This window comes from Rhinolophus sinicus, chromosome 11 (assembly GCF_057876585.1).
Source record: "Rhinolophus sinicus isolate RSI-liver-muscle chromosome 11, RSI-T2T, whole genome shotgun sequence".
Classification (NCBI taxonomy): Eukaryota; Metazoa; Chordata; class Mammalia; order Chiroptera; family Rhinolophidae; genus Rhinolophus; species Rhinolophus sinicus.
The window spans coordinates 26,487,042-26,506,797 of NC_142511.1; the positions used below are offsets into that span (position 1 = coordinate 26,487,042).

The 19,756-nt window shown below is 41.0% G+C and overlaps 1 long non-coding RNA gene across 5 annotated transcripts in view; it reads left to right on the forward strand.

Moving 5' to 3' along the window:
- LOC141569348 (uncharacterized) overlaps window positions 1-17,710 on the forward strand; it is a 151,437-nt gene extending 133,727 nt beyond the window's left edge. For 2 of the 5 annotated variants that reach the window (XR_016022792.1, XR_016022795.1), the window contains exons 2-5: window positions 8,634-8,759; window positions 9,584-9,613; window positions 9,697-9,790; window positions 12,023-17,709. This is a non-coding gene — a long non-coding RNA (uncharacterized LOC141569348). Of the gene's footprint in view, window positions 1-8,633; window positions 8,760-9,583; window positions 9,614-9,696; window positions 9,791-10,786; window positions 10,852-12,022 lie in introns of all 5 variants that reach the window. The other 3 variants (XR_016022794.1, XR_016022793.1, XR_012492887.2) reach the window with 3 other exon arrangements.
- Window positions 17,711-19,756: the final 2,046 nt, after the last annotated feature.

The following is a 19,756-nucleotide window of genomic DNA, read 5'->3' on the forward strand; positions in this document are numbered from 1 at the left end:
GATAGGCCTGTAATGCGATAAGTTTCCCTCTTAAAACTGCTTTCCCTGCATCCAAAAAATTTTGGTGGGATGTATTTTCATTGTCATTTGTTTCTATGAATCTTTTGCTCTCTCCTCTAATTTCTTCTTTGACCCAGTCATTCTTTAAAAGTTTGTTGTTTAATCTCCATGTATTTGTTTTTTTTCCTGCTTTGTTTTTGCAGTTGATATCCAATTTCAAAGCCTTGTGATCAGAGAATATGCTTGGTATGATTTCAATCTTCTTAAATGTGCTGAGGCTGATTTTATGTCCCAATATATGGTCTATCCTTGAGAATGTTCCATGTACACTAGAAAAGACTGTGTAGTCTGATGTTTTAGGATGAAGTGCTCTATATATGGCAATTATGTCCATTTCATCTAATGTGTCATTTATGGCTGCTATTTCGTTATTTATTTTCTGTTTGGATGATCTATCCATAGCTGCCAATGATGTATTTAAGTCCCCTAGTATAATTGTGTTTTGGTCAATTTCTCCCTTTAGTTCTGTTAGTAGTTGCTTGGTATATTTCAGTGTTCCCTGATTGGGGGCATAAATATTGATGACTGTTATGTCTTCTTGTTGTACAGTCCCCTTCACCATTATGAAATGTCCATCTTTATCTCTTGTTATCTTTTTCACCTTGAAGTCTATTTCATCTGATATCATTATGGCTACACCTGATTTTCTCTGGGTACCATTTGCTTGGAGTGTCAATTTCCACCCTTTCACTTTGAGTCTATGCTTGTCCTTGTAGCTGAGATGTGTCTCTTGGAGACAGCATATGGTTGGGTTTAGTTTTTTGATCCAATCTGCTACTCTGTGCCTTTTTATTGGTGAGTTCAGTCCATTTACATTTAGGGTGATTATTGATATGTGAGGATTTCCTGTCATTCTATCTTTAGTTTTCTGGTAAGGCTGTGTCTCCATTGTTTCTTTGCCTTTTTGTTGTTGTCTATTATTTCTGTGTGGTGGTATTCTATGATGTTTCCCTCTGTTTCTTCTCTTATTTCAGTATATATTTCAGTTCTGGATTTTTTTTGAGTGGTTACCCTTAAGTTTATGTAAAAGAAAGTTTGATATTTAGAGTATTCCATTATCTTCAGCACGCTTACTCTCTCCATTCCCATATTCCGGTTCAGGCCTTTACTCTCCCCCTTTTATGTTTCAGTTGCCAGAAATTGTCACTGTTGATGGTGGTCGAATAGCCTCCTTTAGTATTTCTTGTAGTGTAGTTCGTGTATTAGAAAATTCCCTCAGCTTTCGTATGTCTGGAAATATGGATTCCTCCTTCATATCTAAAGGATATCTTTGCTGGATATATTATTCTTGGCTCATAATTTCTCTCTTTCAATAGTTTGAATATTTGGTTCCACTCCCTCTTGGCTTGTAGAGTTTCTGCTGAGAAATGAAATGATAATCTAATGGGCTTTCCTTTGTAGGTTACCGTCTTCTTTTCCCTGGCTGCCTTGAGGATTCTTTCTTTGTCGTTGATTTTAGACACCTTCAACACAATGTGCCTTGGAGAAGGCCTGTTGGGATTGAGGTAATTAGGTGTTCTATTTGCTCTTGGATTCGAGGATCCAGTTCTGTCCACAAGCATGGGAAGTTCTCATCAACAATTTGTTTGAATATATTCTCTGTTCCCTTCTCTCTTTCTTCTCCTTCTGGTATGCCCATTATTCTTATATTGCTCTTTCTGATGGAGTCAGAAAGTTCTTGTAGAGTTCTTTATTTCTTTTAAGTCTCAAGTCTCTTTCTTCTTCCATCTGTGTAATTTCCAGGTTTCTATCTTCGATGACACTGATTCTTTCCTCCATCTGGTCAACTTTACTACCTAAGCTGGTTATTTCATTTTTAATTTCTTCTATTGAGTTCTTAATCTCCAGAAATTCTATTTCGTTCTTTTTTAAAATTTCAATCTCTTTCATAAAATTCTCATGTTGTTCTTTGATTGTGTTTCTGAGTTCATTAAACTGCCTTTCTGTGTTTTCTTGCGTCTTGTTGAGTTGTTTCAGAACTGCAATCTTGAATTCTGTGTCATTTAAATCACATGTTTCCATATCTTTAAGTTCCTTTTCTGGAGACTTTTCACTTTCTTTCTTAGCTATCTTGTTGTCTTGGTTATTCATGGCAATTACTGATTTATTATTTCTCTTCCTAGACATCTACAGGAGTGGCTTCTGCAACAGGTTGATAGGAAGAAGTCTTTCTTTTGTTTTCCAGTACTTGTTGGTAGAATGTTTTATTTTCTCTCTGACTGCAGCCTTTTTTTTCTCTCTCACACAGTAGTGCTATGTTTTCTCTGCACTATTCCAGCTTCTCCCACAATGAGGGGATTCCCTGGGAGATGGGCTTCTCCTCTGTTAATAGTTCGTCTGGGTCACAGGGCGCAGTGTCCCGGTGGGTATGTGGAGAGCTTTTGAAGTTCCAAAGCTCTTCCTGCACCAGATTCAGAGCCCGTATATTTCAGCAGTTCTGTTTACTCCTGCAGGGATCTGCCCAGATAGGTGGGGCGAGGGGTGGGGTGAGTTGTGAGAGGTGGCCCAGAACAATGGCAGCTACCACCACCACAGCCCGTCCTGCTTCCATAGCTCCCTCCCCTTTGCCGGAACTAGTTGGGCTGCGAATCTGTGTCTGTGGTCCACAGTTCTCAGAATAGCAAATATTCTGTTCTTTTGATCTGACACTGCTACTGTTTCGCTTCTAGCACCGGGCAGGTGGGGGCAAGGCGAGCTCTGGGAGGGTAGGGAGGGGGCGGCTAGTCTCAGTGCCTAAGGCTTCCGTTCTCTGCTTGGCAGTGAGGGCTTAAACCACCATTTTCAGCCTTTTTCCCTCAGTCTTTTCTCCAAGGTCTCTTCTGTGAGCATTGGGTTCAGCCGTGTTATATGCTGTCCCCTCAGCTCTATGGGCCATAAGCGGAGCCCTAGCAGTCTGAGCTCTTCCCTTTCCCGCAGCTGCAGTAGTTCTGGGATGTAGCAAGCTCGGAACACTGAGGTAGGTCTGCCTCCTGCACCCGCGTGGCTCCGTCTCTGCAGTTCTCCCTTCCCTCCTCCCACGCTTGCGCGATTCGCCCATCTTTAGGTGAATTCAGTAGTGGCCCTCTTCGTCTTGCCTGTCTGCTGTGCAGGGAGTCCTTTGTGGAGTTATTGTTCAATTAGTTGTAAATTCCAGGGGAGTTTTACGAGGCTCACCTCATGCCGCAATTTTGATGATGTCTTCTCTTTTCCCATCCTTTCCTTTATTTGAACACTAGAAATAAGGCTCTTTGGGATGTGTGTATCTTTGGAAAAATCACCCTCTTTACTTTCTTTGCCTTTGTTATGTTTCATGACTTCAGGGTACCAGTCTCTTTATTCAGAACATTTTTACAGGTGACATTAGTTGAAATATCTACCTCTTAAACAGGAACTTTTTAATGGAGGAGGACAAAGCCACTTCTTTTGCTTTAACTGTTGTTGGCTTTTGGTCAACACACACACACACACACACACACACACACACACGCACTCACGCACACAGTTTGTTAACATGTCCTTTATATTTCAACCTCCAAAGTTACTTTAGAAATAAAAGGGCATCCAGAGAGGAAAACTTTGAATTGGCTGCCTTTATCCCACAGATTTCTCCTAATACAGAGATAGTGAGAATACATGTAAGGATTGTATTTTATAAGTATATCCATGCATACCTTGTTTTATAGTGCTCCACTTTACTTGCTTTGCAGATACTGCATTTTTTACAGAATAAAGGTGGGGACAACACCACATCAAGCATCTGCTGGTGCTATTTTTCCAATAACATTTGATCACTTCATGTCTGTGTCATATTTTGGAAATTCTCACAATATTTCAAATTTTTCATTATTATTATATTTGTTATGATGATCTGTGATCAGTAATCTTTGATTTTATTGTTGGAATTGTTTCAGGGCAACACAAACCACACCCACATAAGATGGCAAACTTAATCTATAAATGTTGTGTGTTCTGACTGTTCCATTGACTGGCCATTCTCCCATCTCCCTCTCTTTAGGCGTCCCTATTCCCTGAGACACAACAATATTGAAATTAGGTCAATTAATACCCCACAATGAACTCTACATGTTCAAGTGAAAGGAAGAGCCACAGATCTCTCTCACTTTAAATAAAAAGCTAGAAATGATTAAGCATAGAGAAGAAGGCATGTTGAAACTGAGATGGACTGAAAGCTAGGCCTCTTGCACCAGTTAGCCAAGTTGTGAATGCAAAGGAAAAGTTCTTGATAAAATTTAAAATTATTGACCCTATGCTGTACTTTACATCCCTGTCACTATTTTTGTAACTGGCAATTTGTACTTGTTACTCCCTTTCACTTTTTTCACCCAGCTCTCCAACTCCCTCCCACCTGGTGACCATCATAGTTTGTTTCCGTTTTGTTTATCCGTTTATTTTAAATATATAAAACTTGTTGAGCATCTATGTGCCTGGCCCTCTACTAGGCATTTTGAAATAAAAGAGGGAGATAGGAGTCTAGCAGGTAAGACACATAAACAAAATCAAAATATGAAGCATGTAGAGAGATAGGGGAACTAACCTAAGTATGAAAGGAGGAATGGAGGAGAGGTATACAGATGGCTCTTAAGCTGAATTTTGGAGGGTGAAGAGGAGCTTACCAGAGAGAGAGAGGGAAGTCAGGGAACTAGGTACAAGAAATAATGTCTACAAAGGCAGAGCATACCTGAGAGCAGGGCACATCCCGTCATGCAGAGTCTGCAGAATGGCTGGAGGGGACAGGCTTGTTATGGCCAGCAAACAGGAGGAGAGTGGCGGTGAAGCCCAGATATTGTCACCAACACATGCTTCAGAGGTGACCCTGTGCAGATGGGTGGCATATGTGGTCACCAAAGAGGCCAAGTGAAAACAGGAATTTTCCAGTGGGCGGCGTAGGAGCCAAAGGAGCCATGTCCTTGGAGTTGGAGAAGCTCGGAAATGCACACGTCCTCACTGCCACCCTCTTCTCAGTCTCACCAGCATAGTCAATCTACAGCTGCCATTCAAATAACTATAACTCTGTTTCTTTCCTGCAGAGAAACAAAAACCCTCTCCATAGGTCTTTAAAGACTTCCAAACAGTGACAGAGGCTTGGCTGTCGTTTTCCTGGGCTGTCAAGCCACACACCACTCTGCACAGGACGATTGTAAAAATGACTCGTACTTTACTGTCCATCTCCCCTTTTCTTTTGACAATATCAATAGTTTCTGCCAGATGGCCATGATATGTTTTATAAGATCCTAGGCAATTTTACCTGCCAAACGACTTAGATTTAGTATTTATGGTGTTAAGGAGATTAGCTCCTAATTGCTAATGTTAGGCAGACAGCAGAACTACCTGACCTGATTCCTTGGTGCAGCTTCTTGAAGGGACCCTGCTGAATTGGAGAGACCCTGAACCTGACATTTCCTGCACATTAAAAGACGTCCTCACACACTTCATTTGTACATTGAGAAACAAGGTGCTAGATAGAAGCCAGAGCTCAGGCTGCCACTGTCCTCCCTAGTTTGTCTCTATTTGGACTTTGAAAAATTATACAGACATTTCAGGATTTGTTTTTTCATTTTGGCTTCTTTGGCGTTTTGTTTGTTTGGGAACGCTGAGGTAAAAGTGAGGGTCAAGACACTGGATGTGAGCAACTCATCGTCTCACTTCTCTGCTAAGGAAAGTTGGATGGCAATGGAAAGATACTTTTCTTCTCTCCTCCCTCTTTCCTTCCTTGCCTCCTTCCCATGAGCTACCCATTATATTCAGGAATATAAAATGGGCAATGATTTGTCCTGCCATCAAGAAACTTGCCATCCACTTGGAACCAATGTAATATTGTATGTCAACTGTAATTGAAAACAATTTTTTCAATGAAAAAAGAAAAGAAACTTGCAGTGTCTTCAAGGAGAAGGTGCAGGGTATTCTAAAGCCCCAGTGAAGACCAGGAGCATTGCTTGAATGCTGCTAGAAATGCAGAATCTCAGGCCCAGCCCACACCTCCTGAATCAGAACCTGCATTTTAACCATGCTCCAGGTGACTCGTATGGATGTTGAAGCTTGAAAAACGTTCTATGCCTTCAAAGCAGCAGGCTATGCTCCCCAAAGCATGTAGGCTGAAAAGAGAACAAAGTATTCTGGAATAAGGAAAACCAAAGCAGGTTTTATGGAAACAGCAGCCAGCTTTGACAAAAACTACATGTAAATCAAGTAAGTAGAAAAGAGACTGGAGAGCAAGACTGGACAGACGGCGCATGGGACTATAAAATCAAGTGAAGAGAGAGTTCTGGAACAAGAGTTGAAAAATCCAGGTTCTAGTTCTGGAATTGTCTATGATTTTCTAACTATGTGACATTGGACAAGAATCGCAGTTTTTCATCAGTAAAATGAGAATCATAATACCTGTCCTGCTGACTTCATTAAGTATTTAGAAATATCAAATACATTAATATACATGAAGAAGAATTGTAAGTCGTAAAGTATTTGCAAATGTAAGTTTTAATTAAGAAACTAGAAAAAGAGGGAACAATTGATCGTAACACAGGTTACAAAAGATGTATTGAAATAGTTGATCAAGTTACATATTGTCCATGCTCTAGAATGGTAATTCTCAAACTGTCTCATGAATCAGAAACATGAGCCTATCCCTGGAGTTTTTGATTCAGCAGGTCTGAGGTGAAGCCCAATAATTTTCATTTCTAACAAGTTCCCCATCGGTGTTGATGCTGTGATCCAGGAACCACATTTTGAGAACCACTGCTCTAGGATTCAGAAGAAAAAAAGAAACATTTTTTTTGGAACTTGATGACTGCCTGGTTTTCTATTCTGCCATTGAAAATGTTTTCTCTGATAATTCTTTACACTAAGACCAAGGTATGGAAGTTGACCTCTTCAGGCCTCTAAGGAAGACCTATGGCTTCTTAGGAAAAGGAAGTTGTGTGTGGGAGCTGGGGAGAAGGAGCAGGATCCCTGAGTGATGAGGCAGATTGGGAGCATGTGATGACCTTTGTCTACATGAAGATTTCATCCTCAGAGGCCCAGTTAAATCTCACTTAGTCCGGGAACTAAAATGCCAAAGAACAACAAAGTACAAGTAAATGCAGGGTTTGAAATGAGATCTTCAATCCTTTGGAGGAAAAACCACTCAAAAAATAGACTTTCCTGATGGTCTTTTTTTTTTTTTTTTTGAGATGAGACCACATCAACCAGAGAACTAGAACAGTAGGTCAATTCCATCCTTTGTTTTTTAAACGTTTATTGAACTATGTGCCAGATATAAGTTTTGAATGCTTCACCAGGATGTAATCTTGAAATAACATCCTGAAAGAGTAAATCCCCACGCCCATTCCTCCTCAATTCCTTTTACAATTTCATCTTTGCCCCCTTCCCATTTGCATTCATTCATTCATTCATTCATTCATTCATTCATTCAGCACCTACAGGCCTTTGTAGGTTTGTGGCATGTGCACAGATGATTAAGATCGTGTCATTGTGTACGAGAAAGTCACAGAAGAGCTGGGGAGATGAGGCATGCATATGAACATTTATAATGCAACTAGGAAACCAGTGGTTCAGGTGGGTTGCAGATAAAATGTCAGGGGAGTCCTGAGGTAGGAGAGATGACTACCATCTGTAGGTTTCATCGGGTCATAGGTTAAGAGTCTGGAATAAAATCTGGCAGGGAAAATAGAGTTCTCACTTCCTTCAGTTCTCTGATTTAGCCTGTGAGACTCAATTAAGTTTTCTGAACAAGGCCAATGAAGGAGCCAATTGGAGCTGCAGGTGGGGGCTATTTCATGATATATCAAGAGTCTGAGTTCAAACCCCCTCTAATGATATGTAATGGGGTTTCTTTTTTTGGATATCTTGCAAAGAAATAAAGATAACATGCCTGGTTCCCTGGTCCTTGGACAGGAGGCATTGCTCTTTTGTGGGCTGACAGCAGTATTTCCATCTTAAGGGGACTGTGTTGGTGAACAGTGGGCCTCCTCCACACTGACAGTCAGAGGTGTGATGACCAAGATGTGATACCTGGGAAAGGCTCTGGGCTCCGGGCAAGGAGAAAGACATGGCTTCACAGACCTCATTCCCATTTCTGAGTTCACTCTTTAATGTATTCAATAAACATTTGTTGAGTGTCTATTAGTGCTGGGGACACACCAGTGAACCAGAAAGTCAATGTTTTGGGGTGTGTTTTTTGTTGTTGTCGTTTGTTTGTTTTATGACCTTGTATTTTATTGTGGAAAGGCAGAAAATAAACATGAAACAAACACAAAATGTTAAATAATTGTGTCTATCTACTCTGGAGACAAAAGAGGATGGTAATATTATAGAGAAAGAAGGTCCTCCCAGGAAGGGACATTTCAGGGCAGCCCTGAATAATCACCAGAAACCATGTGAAGGTCAGAAATTCCTTGCTGCACCTGAGAAATTTGACTTGTTTTGAGTCAGTTTTCTTATCCCTGAAGTGGATGCATTGATGCTGATTTCACAAGGTTGTTATAGAAAGTAAAATGGATGGCATCTGCAAAGCACTTGGTTCAGTACCTTCCATGTTTTGTGTCCTCACTCATTCTTTCTATCCTTCCTGCCCCCAGCTATGGGACTTTGCGACTAGGCAATGACCTAAGACTACTTCCTTAGTGGTGGCTCCTCTGCGCTCCAAGATCTCTGATGCTCCAAGCCTTCCCTGGGCTTCAGACACAGACTTCACAGCTCCAGAGGTGAGGAATGTAACGACCATTTGGCACTTCAAACAGATATTGGAAAATATTCCTACCCTTTATGTTCACATCTCAACTCCCAGAAAAGACAGGATTCAGAATGTGCCAAATTGATCCTCATCTCTTTTTTAATGAGAAGTGAGCTTACTGGGTGATCCCTGATGAAACCGTTTGTACATACATATTTTTAATTGAAAATAGCTCTTTATGCGAAATAAGTCAGACAGAAAAAGTAGAGAACCATGTGATTTCACTGATATGTGGTATATAAACCAAAAGTAACAAAAGAACAAGACAAACAAATGAGAAACAGAAACTCATAGACACAGACAATGGTTTGGTGGTTGCCAGAGGGTAAGGGGGGTGGGGGGGTGGGGGGTGGGAGATGAGGGTAAGGGGGATCGAATATATGGTGATGGAAGGAGAACTGACTCTGGGTGATGAACACACAATGGGATTTATAGATGATGTAATACAGAATTATACACCTGAAATCTATGTAATTTTACTAACAATTGTCACCCCAATAAATTTAATAAAAAATAAAAAAAAAAAAGAAACTAGCTCTTTATGAATGGTTACACAATGTACTGTTTGTGAGAGAAATGGCCTGGTTTTAACTGCGCATTCTTCACAGACAGCTCCTGTTTGGTCTCTTCTCCCAGGAACCATAACTGAGTTTTATGCTAGGGCAGGAGAGGTTGGCTGTTACCAGTGGGAGGGGACATTCTTCTAAAGTTGATAAAACATTGCCAGGTAAGGATATCCCATTGTCATTGGGGCCCTCAATAGAAGTTAAATGTGCTGTTCTTCTCCCAACTTAGGCGCTGGAGGACACTTAGGAGATGGAGGAGGTAAGGGCAGGGGTGGAGGTAAGGAGGAAGGGGACTACTCAGGGCCAAAGACATTTCTGATTTTGTCATGGCTGTAATTACAGAAAAAGAGGAAGCTAAGACTCTTGGAACCTAGGATTTCTGACCCTGAAGTATGGGAGCAACAGATTGAGCTGAACTTGACAGGTATGAAGACAGGTAAGGAAGATGGAAGCATACACTCCGGGAAAAAGGAAAGGCTGACGTTAGAAACAAGTCTTCTGAGGCAGTATACGATTCTGTTTATGAACTCTATCACACTGCTTGAGCTTAACTTCCTGACTCTGCTGCCTACTTAGCTGCCTGGCCTTCCTTAGGCAAGTTGCTGAGAACTGTGAACTCTCGTGCAACACAGAGGACTTGCCCGAACACTGTGTTGAGACACTTGTCTAAACTTTAACCTGGAGTCAGTCATGTCCCTTAGGTGACCCCAGCCCCAGTTCTGAGTCTTTGCTCAAGAAAAAGACATACTGTCAAACCATAGAATACACATTGTCTCAACCCACCTTGCCCAACCATTTCTAGTAATTCTCCACTTACCACCTCCTGTAATTTACCATTTCCCTAGCCACCAGTCCCCCTTTTTGTTCCCCTTTTATACTTCTCCACAGACCCCTTTGTATTCCCCAGATGCTCTGCCTTTAAAAACCTCAGTCACCTTTGTCTTAGTTGGAGTTGAGCTCAATTCACACTGGAGTCTTTCTCCCATACTGTCGTAATCTGAATAAGCTCTGTCTTGCTACCTTTAGCAAGTGTCTCATGCTGTTTTTTCTCTCATGTTACGTAACATTCTGAATGGGTTTTCTCAACTGAAAACTGGAGATCATGATAGCATACACATCATAAAGGAAACAAATTCTAGTACAATGTGTATAATGGTATCTGATCATGGCCTAATCATTACTCAATATAGGTTAGCTATAATTATTGTTGTAGCTGTTATTACAGCAAGGGCAGGTATCTTGACTAGGGAGATGATGGGATTCTGTACTTCAGTGTTGTTTGGTCACTTATTAAACCTGGCCCAAAAAGTCCCGAGAACACTGCTCTGGGTTTGGTAAGGTGTCTGAATGAGGAGGAGAAGAGTGTTGGGGGTCTGTGTCTCATGCAGCATGCTCTGTGCTGAGCTAGTTTGCCTACTCTGTTATTCTTCAGGAAAACAAGTTCTTCCACCAGCACACTGTGATGACACAGGGAAAGGACAGCTGCAATAGGATGAAGTGAGTACATCCTATATCACTGTCCAGAGGTCAAATATCTTTACCACTCTTCAGAAGAAACTATAGTTCATTGACACCAAAACTTAAATCCTTTATAATTAAGGATGAAAGCTTTTTCACCCTTAAATTTCCAATCTGTGAAGTATGAGGTAAAGACTTGTCTAGCTGAGAGAACAGTGACTCTGCTTCCCGGTAATGAGTTACCCTGGGGCAATAAACTCAGTGTCTTCAAACCCTGGGAGACCAAGATTCGGCAGATGCAATAAATGAGTCTTCACAGACCTCCCTAAGGTTAGCAGAGGGATAAATGGGTGAAGGATTCCCTTTCATCATCCAAAAGATCCACAGGAAACCGTGGGTCTCTGCCTCCAGAAAGCAGAAGGAGGATAAGAAAGATGGCATTTATGCATGTCATTTGTGAAGGGACAGGTGATTTCTGCTCAATAAGCCAGAAGATCAGAAAAGACACCTTATGATGACCTTGAATTCCCTGCTTAGTACCAGGCTGAAACATGTGGAAAGAACACTCTAGGCTGAGAAATGTGCATTCTAGAGGGGTCTCTAAAAAATTATAAAACTTCTCTCTTAATTCCTGTCTGTCTCTAAAGGAGTGGTTTTCAATATGTGGTCTCAGGAGCAGAGGCATCAAAATCACCTGGGAACTTGTTAGAAATGCAAATTACAGGGCCTCACCTCAGAGCTTCTGAATCAGAAATTCTGGAGCTGAGGTCCAGTGATAGTATTTTAAAAAGTGTTCTATGGGTGTGAAATGGTATGTCATTGTGGTTTTGATTTGCAGTTTACAAATGGCTAATAATGTTTAGCATCTTTTCAACATGTGTTTATTGACCATTTGTATATCTTCTTTGAAGAACTGTCTAATCAGATTGTTTGCCCACTAAAGGGGGGAAAAGTGTTCTAGGTGATGCTGTTGCTCAAACAAGTTGAGAATAAGTACTCTAAGAGATTAGGTTCCACTCATTTGACCTCTGCCCTATCCCCCTGACTGTGATGATTAAATTTTCCAAAAAGCCATCCGTCTTAAGACCCTATTAATTAAACAAGAAGAGATGTGTTCTTGCTAAAACAGGGGCCCTAGGAAGATGTCAAGGAAAGATGAGGGCCAGCCATGCATGTCACCAACTCCTAACCCCTCCTTCTGTCATTGCAGCTTTGGTATTTGGCTTCAAGAGGGTCGAGAGAAAAGAGAACCCAACATCCTGCACCCAAGTGGTGGTTGACATATGGCTCCCGTGTCTCAGATCCTGGTAAACCCAACCTGATTTTTGTCTCTGTAAATCCATTTTACGGTTTCTGCAGATCTGGAATGCTAATTCTCAATATGGCCTTGACCACGCACCTCGTGTTCCCTGCAAGAGCCTGATACAATCTCCCTTCTGATTGTCAACAACAGAAGAAGAGTTGCTGAAGACAGCTGGTGTCTTCAGATGGGAGAGGGAAGTAGAAAACTGGCTGTTACAATTACAAAACTGATTGGCACCAGAAGGGGGCATGGGAGAAGACAGACATTTGTGATTAAAGTGTTAATCTCTTGCCGAGACATTTTGCCAATGTCTCTTTGGGCTTGAAAACCCTCCTCTGCATTGTGCTAAGTGGAATAAGCCACACACAAAAGCACTCATGTTGTCAGAGCAATGATGTCATCACATGTTATTCCATTGATACAAGGGTCCCACAGTAGTCAAAATTATAGACAGAAAGTAAAATATAGATTCCCGGGGGCTGGTGGCAGGGGAGAATAGGGAGTTGTTGAATGGGTACAGGATTTCAGTTTGGCATGATCAAAAAGTTCTGGAGATGGGTGGTGGAGATAGCTGCACGATAATGTGAATATATTTAATTCCAATGAATTATACAGTTAAAAATAGCTAAAATGTTAATTTCATGTGATATACATTTTTATCATACATTTTAAAAAGCAAATAAATAGACCACCCACAGGCCATTGGCCATTGCCTTGGCATCAAGATTAAGTCCTTCACCTGGTTTGGCAGACCTTGTGTGGGCAGTACCCCTCTTCAGCCCCATCTCAAGCGTCTTGGGCTCCCCTTGTGCAGCCACCGCAACCTTCTTTGGGATTTTCAGAGTACCGTGTGCCCTCTTGCCCACACACCTTGTCCCCACCCTCCTTAACTAGTTCAGACTATTTTGTGAGAGTTCACCTTAAGTATCAGAGCCTCAGTGTCTTCCCTTAGTATCTATTTTCACCATAAGACTTTAGGCAACTTGAAGGCAGGGTCACATCAGTCTGGTTTAACGTTAAATCCCAGGGCCTCGCACAATGTCTGACCCAAAGTAGAAACTCAGTGAAATACGTATTAAACAAATAAATCAGGAAATACATTCCCTGATAAGGGCCAACTTACCTGGGTAAAAACCAGGTGGAAGTATGATTAAGGCCAGAGATTCTCAAACTTTCTGGTATCAGGACCCCTTTACATTCTTGAATAATTGTGAAGACCCCAAAGAGCCTTTGTTTATGATGTTCTATTGATTGATATTTATCACATTAGAAATAAAAACTGAGAATTTTTTAAAATTCAAGAATACACCAAAAGCAAAGACATCATCACATGAGTTGACCTTAAAATGCCACAGTACACTCATGAGAGATGAGAGTGAAATAGAAAAATAACTTCTCATTAGTATTATAAAAATAGTTTTGACTTCACAGATACTCTGCAAGGATGTCAGGAACCCCTAGGGGTTCCCAGAACACACTTTGAGAATAACTCTTCCAGTCATTTAAAATGTCAGTGTCTAACTTGAGTTAGTGTGCTCATGGACACTGAGTGCTTGGATTGGGCTTTCTAGAGGCACACAGGCATGAGATTGCAGGGTGTGTGCTGCTGGCAATACAGAAGTCAGTATTGCCAAAGCTCAATAGTGAGAGTATAGAATATCAGTACATTTAGAAAATGTTCATTGAGCACCTCTTATGTTCCAAGTAGAGATCTTTTGGCATGAGACGCTGTGTTTCCTCAAAGAACGATTCCCTTTCATGAAATAAAGACTGCCTATTGACAACACAAGCTTGGAAACTTGGTATCTTTGGTAGCTATTTCTCTTCCTCTCAGAAGTAGGAGGAAGGACAGGAGGCCTTGAACCCCTCTGTTTTTTCGCATTTATTTACTTAATTCTCTCAGGTTGACCATTGGAACCAATGAGTTGATTAGGTCAAATGGTTGACCAATGCAAGTTAAACAAGTTACTTGCCAAAAAAAGAAAAAGCAACCTTCTTGCTTTTTAACCACTCAATTGACCAAATGAAATTCTCTTTCCCTTTCCCTCTCATTCTGTTTGTGTGGTGTTGACGGCCAGTGAGGCATCTAGGACAGAGTGGTGACTAGGACAAAAGAGCGGATAGCACTTGAAGTTTTGGCCGACAAAGGGGTCAGAAGCCAGAAAAACAAACAGGGATCAAGGGACTCAGATAACTGGGGTAAAGCACATGCAAACACTGGGTCTCTGGGAGAATGGCAGGGTGAAGAACACACAGGCAGGCTGGGTACATGGCTGCCTGCAGAAGGCTGCTGCTGTGGAGGCAGCTGCTTGCCCAGCCCAGCTGCACTTTCTTCCCTTTCTCCCTGGTGAGAACCGGCCCTCCTTGAGTTCTGCCTGCGGACCCTGTAGGTGCTGAAAACTGAAAGCAGCTGGCAGGTAGAAGTGCAAAGTAGAGGGAATACAGATCTCCTACAAAGGCAGAGCACTGATATTACTTTGAACAATCATGGATTTATTGCTTCTTGTCCAGGTAACACTATGAGTTTTTATTTTAAATTATATGTTTCAGGTATGCAACATTATAATTTGACATCTGTATACACTACAAAGTGATCACACCAAAAAGTCTAGTTAGTCTCCATCATCAGACAATTGACTCCTTTTTCCCCTTTGCCCACTCCCCAATCTCCTTCCCTCTGGTAATCACCAACCAGTCTGTTCTCTGTATCTATGAATTCATTTCCGTTTTATTTTGTCTGTTCTTTTTCTTTAAGGCTCCACATGTGAGTGAAATCACACAGTATTTGTCTTTCTCCTTTGTTGCGACCTGCACAACGCAAGTTGTGGGAAGGCGAGGGAGGCGGCAAGGGTTAAACTATCATAAAGAGACAGAGACTCAAATATAGTTAAATCACAGAGGACCGAGGGACTCACAGCCTCAAGGGACTGGAGCTCCGAATCGGTTTGTCGTGGGTATTTATTGATTTCTTACAATAAGCATCACCAGATGAAAGGCAGGGTCCCGAAATTCTCACACACCATAAAAATTCTTCCAATTCACAGATATCTGTCCCAAAGCAACCGATGCTCATTGTCCCCAGGCGACTAAGGTGGGTGTGTTCAACGCCCTGGGGGAGCAAGTCTCACAAGGTAAAACCATCCCATGAGCTAAGCAGGAAGAGCGATAATTTATCGCTCTAAGAAGTCCTTTGCATAGCAGGGTGCAGGACAACAACTGGGGCATGCATTAGCAGCTTCCCATAATGGTGAGGAGGAGGGGTATGGCTACCTCCTGACTTTTATTATGTTAACTCATGGGGGTCCCAATGGGGTCCTGTCTGGCTTAAGTCGTTCCTCCCATGAGGAATCATTACTCGTCTTTGACTGCAGACCCTGCTTACAGGGACCAAATAGAGAGACTTAGGATAAATGAACTCAACCCCAAAGAGGGACAGTCCCACAAAGTCTTTCCTTTCCTAAGGAAAGATTGGAGGGGACAAACGGCTAGGCTGCTGTGTGACCACACTCCTTCTGATTTCTGTCAGTTAGCATTATACCTTCAAGTTCTATCCATGTTGTTGCAAACGGCAAGATTTGATTCATTTTTATGGCTGAGTAATATTCCATTATATATACCATATCTTCTTTATCTATTCATTCATTGATGGACACTTAGGTTGTTTCCATGTCTTGGCTATTGTAATTGATACTGCAATGAACATAGGGACTTACATGTAGGTATTTTTGAGTTAGTGTTTCTGTATTCTGTGGGTAAATCCCAGCAGTGGAATAGCTAGATCGTATGGTAGTTCTATTTTTAATTTTTAGGAATCTCCATACTGATTTCCATAGTGGCTGTACCAATTTACAATCCCACCAGCAGTGTATGAAGGTTCTCTTTTCTCCACATCCTCTGCAACACTTGTTATTTCTAGTCTTTTTGATAACAGCCATTCTAACAGGTGTGAGGTGATGGCTTATTGTGGTTTTAATTTGCATTTTTTTGATGATTAGTGATGTTGAGAATCTTTTCATATGTCAATTGGCATGTGTATGTCCTCTTTGGAGAAATGTCTATTCAGGTCCTCCTTTTTAATTGGGTTGTTTGTTTTGTTGTTGTTGAGTGTATGGGTTCTTTATGTACTTTGGATGTAAAGCCCTTATCAGATGTATGATTTGCAAATATCTTCTCCCATTCAGAAGGTTGTCTTTTCATTTTGATGAGGCCACATTATGTTTTGTACAGGGTACTGGGAGCCAGGTTCTCAGTTTATGAGAGGTTGCCCATCCATCAAATCTAACGGGAAAGGAACAAGCAAAAGAAAAAAAAAAAAGTTACCTGGAGACTCAAGTTTTGATATGTGCATCTTTAAATCAAGTCCTATATTGGGTTTCCCAGAGGCAGTCCCCCAAACAAAGATTTTGTGTAAGTAGTCTATTTGGGAGGTGATCGTAGGAAACACCTAAAGGGAAGTGGTAAATTGAGATGTCGAAGGAAAGCAATAAAGTATGCATTATTGAGCAGATTACCATGATGGACAGCTGGGCTCAATGTCTCTGGGGAACCCTGAGAGATTATATAGAGCAAACTGCAGAGTTATCCCACCCGAGAGGAAGGGGAGATGAGCTATTTATCTGTCAAATCTTTCCAGTCATTGGTTGAGAAATTTCCCAGGAGGCATTGTATCCCTGGCTTGCCCTCTCACCATCTTAGTGGGCTCCCAGTGGCCAGATGGAGGTCAAAGGCAAGGAGTTGGAGTGTGGGCAGTGGAAGCTATTCCAGTCAGTGCTCGTGGCAATGGTGGGTGCAAAGGGACAAGGCATGGCTCCCAAGTGTATGTGTAAGAAAAGCTGGGTGGGTGTGCTCAGTTATCAAGCGAACTCAACATTCCACTCAGAGAGGCATGTGAGATTCAGCCAGGAAAGTCCTCACTACTTACTGTCCTCCTTAATGATCATTCCTTCAATTTCATTGATCAAAAGAGGCAAGACTACTTTTCCTCCATCAGCTAGTCTCCAGCTTTTCCATCTGTTTGGTGGTTTTTATTGTGAACCTCAGGAATGTGTCTCAAGGAATGAGTTTTTTTTTATTAATCATTTCTTTGTGCAAATCCAGGATTATAATGCAATGCAATAAGAATTACACCAACTGCTAGGCAGTAACAATCTGGATAAAGCAATCAAGGGGAGAAGTCAGTGGACAGCCATGGAACTACGTATATCTGTTTGCCAAGTTTGTAATGTATGAGATAGCAGCCTTCTGAAAATTTTGATTTATGTTTCATATAATCATCTATTATCTTAATTTGTAACATTCCTTTTAAACTCACCTGAGGGCATGTTCTTTCAGAAGCTTAATTATGTGCAGTTAGTTGTTTGACAACAGTTTTGGCAAATGGTTATAATGAGAGTAGATCTGTGTGTTTGACAGACAGCAGGACATAGCAGGCTTCTCAACAGGTGCCTCTGGGAGGGGACCCACGGTGTGAGAGAATCCTTCTGCAGATTTCCCTCAAAATTGAACATATTTTTTTTTTTTTTAAATTAAATTTATTGGGGTGACAATTGTTAGTAAAATTACATAGATTTCAGGTGTACAATTCTGTATTACATCATCTATAAATCCCATTGTATGTTCATCACCCAGAGTCAGTTCTTCCATCACCATATATTCGATCCCCCTTACCCTCACCTCCCCCCCCACCCCCCACCCCCCTTACCCTCTGGCAACCACTAAACTATTGTCCGTGTCTATGAGTTTCTGTTTCTCATTTGTTTGTCTTGTTCTTTTGTTGTTTTTGGTTTATATACCACATATCAGTGAAATCACATGGTTCTCTGCTTTTTCTGTCTGACTTGTTTCGCTCAGCATTACTCTCTCAAGATCCATCCATGTTGTCACAAATGTTCCTATATCATCTTTTCTCACTGCCGAATAGTATTCCATTGTGTATATGTACCACAACTTCTTTATCCATTCATCTATCGAAGGACATTTTGGTTGTTTCCATGTCTTGGCCACCGTAAACAAAGCTGCAATGAACATTGGAGCACACGTGTCTTTATCTCTAAATGTTTTCAGATTTTTTGGGTAGATACCCAGGAGAGGGATTGCTGGGTCAAACGGCAATTCTATTCGTAATTCTTTGAGGAACCTCCACACTGCCTTCCATAACGGCTGCACCAGTCTGCATTCCCACCAACAGTGTATGAGGGTTCCTTTTTCTCCACAACCTCTCCAACATTTGTTACTATTTGTCTTGTTGATGATAGCCATTCTGACTGGGGTGAGGTGATATCTCATTGTGGTTTTGATTTGCATTTCTCTGATGATTAGTGATGTTGAGCATTTTTTCATATGTTTATTTGCCATTTGTATGTCCTCTTTGGAGAAATGTCTCTTCAAGTCCTCTGCCCATTTATCAATTGGGTTGTTTGCTTTTTTGTTGTTGAGTTGCATGAGTTCCTTGTATATTCTGGATACTAGCCCCTTATCGGAGGCACTGTTAGCAAAAATCTTCTCCCATTCAGTTGGTGGCCTCTTTATTTTGTCAATGGTTTCTTTTGCTGTGCAGAAGCTTTTAAGTTTCATATAGTCCCATTCGTTTATTTTAGCTTTTACTTCCATTGCCTTTGGAGTCAAGTTCATAAAATGCTCTTTGAACCCAAGGTCCATAAGTTTAGTACCTATGTTTTCTTCTATGCAGTTTATTGTGTCAGGTCTTATGCTTAAGTCTTTGATCCATTTTGAATTGACTTTGGTACATGGTGACAAATAGCAGTCCAGTTTCATTCTTTTGCACGTGGCTATCCAATTCTCCCAGCACCATTTATTGAAGAGGCTGTCTTTGCTCCATTGTATGTTTTTAGCTTCTTTGTCAAAAATTATCTGTCCATATTTATGTGGTTTTATTTCTGGGTTCTCAATTCTATTCCATTGGTCTATGTGTCTGTTTTTCTGCCAATACCATGCTGTTTTGATTATTGTGGCCCTGTAGTACAGGCCAAAGTCAGGAAGTGTGATACCTCCATTATAGTTCTTTTTTCTTAAGATTGCTTTGGCTATTCGGGGTCTTTTGTGGTTCCAAACAAATCTGATGATTTTTTGTTCTATTTCTTTAAAATATGCCATTGGGATTTTGATGGGGATTGCATTGAATCTGTATATTGCTTTGGGTAATATGGCCATTTTAACTATGTTGATTCTTCCAATCCATGAGCATGGAATGTCTTTCCATTTCTTTGTGTCTTCTTCAATTTCTTTCAAAAATGTCTTATAGTTTTCAGCATATAGGTCTTTCACATCCTTGGTTAAGTTTATTCCTAGGTATTTTATTCTTTTTGCTGCAATTGCAAAAGGAATTGTTTTTTGTATTTCTTTTTCTGAGATTTCATTGTTAGTATATAGGAAGGCAATGGACTTTTGTGCGTTGATTTTGTAGCCGGCAACTTTACTGTATTCGTTGATTGTTTCTAGTAGCTTTTTGGTGGAGTCTTTAGGGTTTTCTATATATAGCATCATGTCATCTGCAAACAGTGATAATTTAACTTCTTCATTCCCAATTTGGATGCCTTTTATTTCTTTCTCTTGCCTGATTGCTCTGGCAAGGACTTCCAACACTATGTTGAAAAGCAGAGGTGATAGGGGACATCCCTGTCG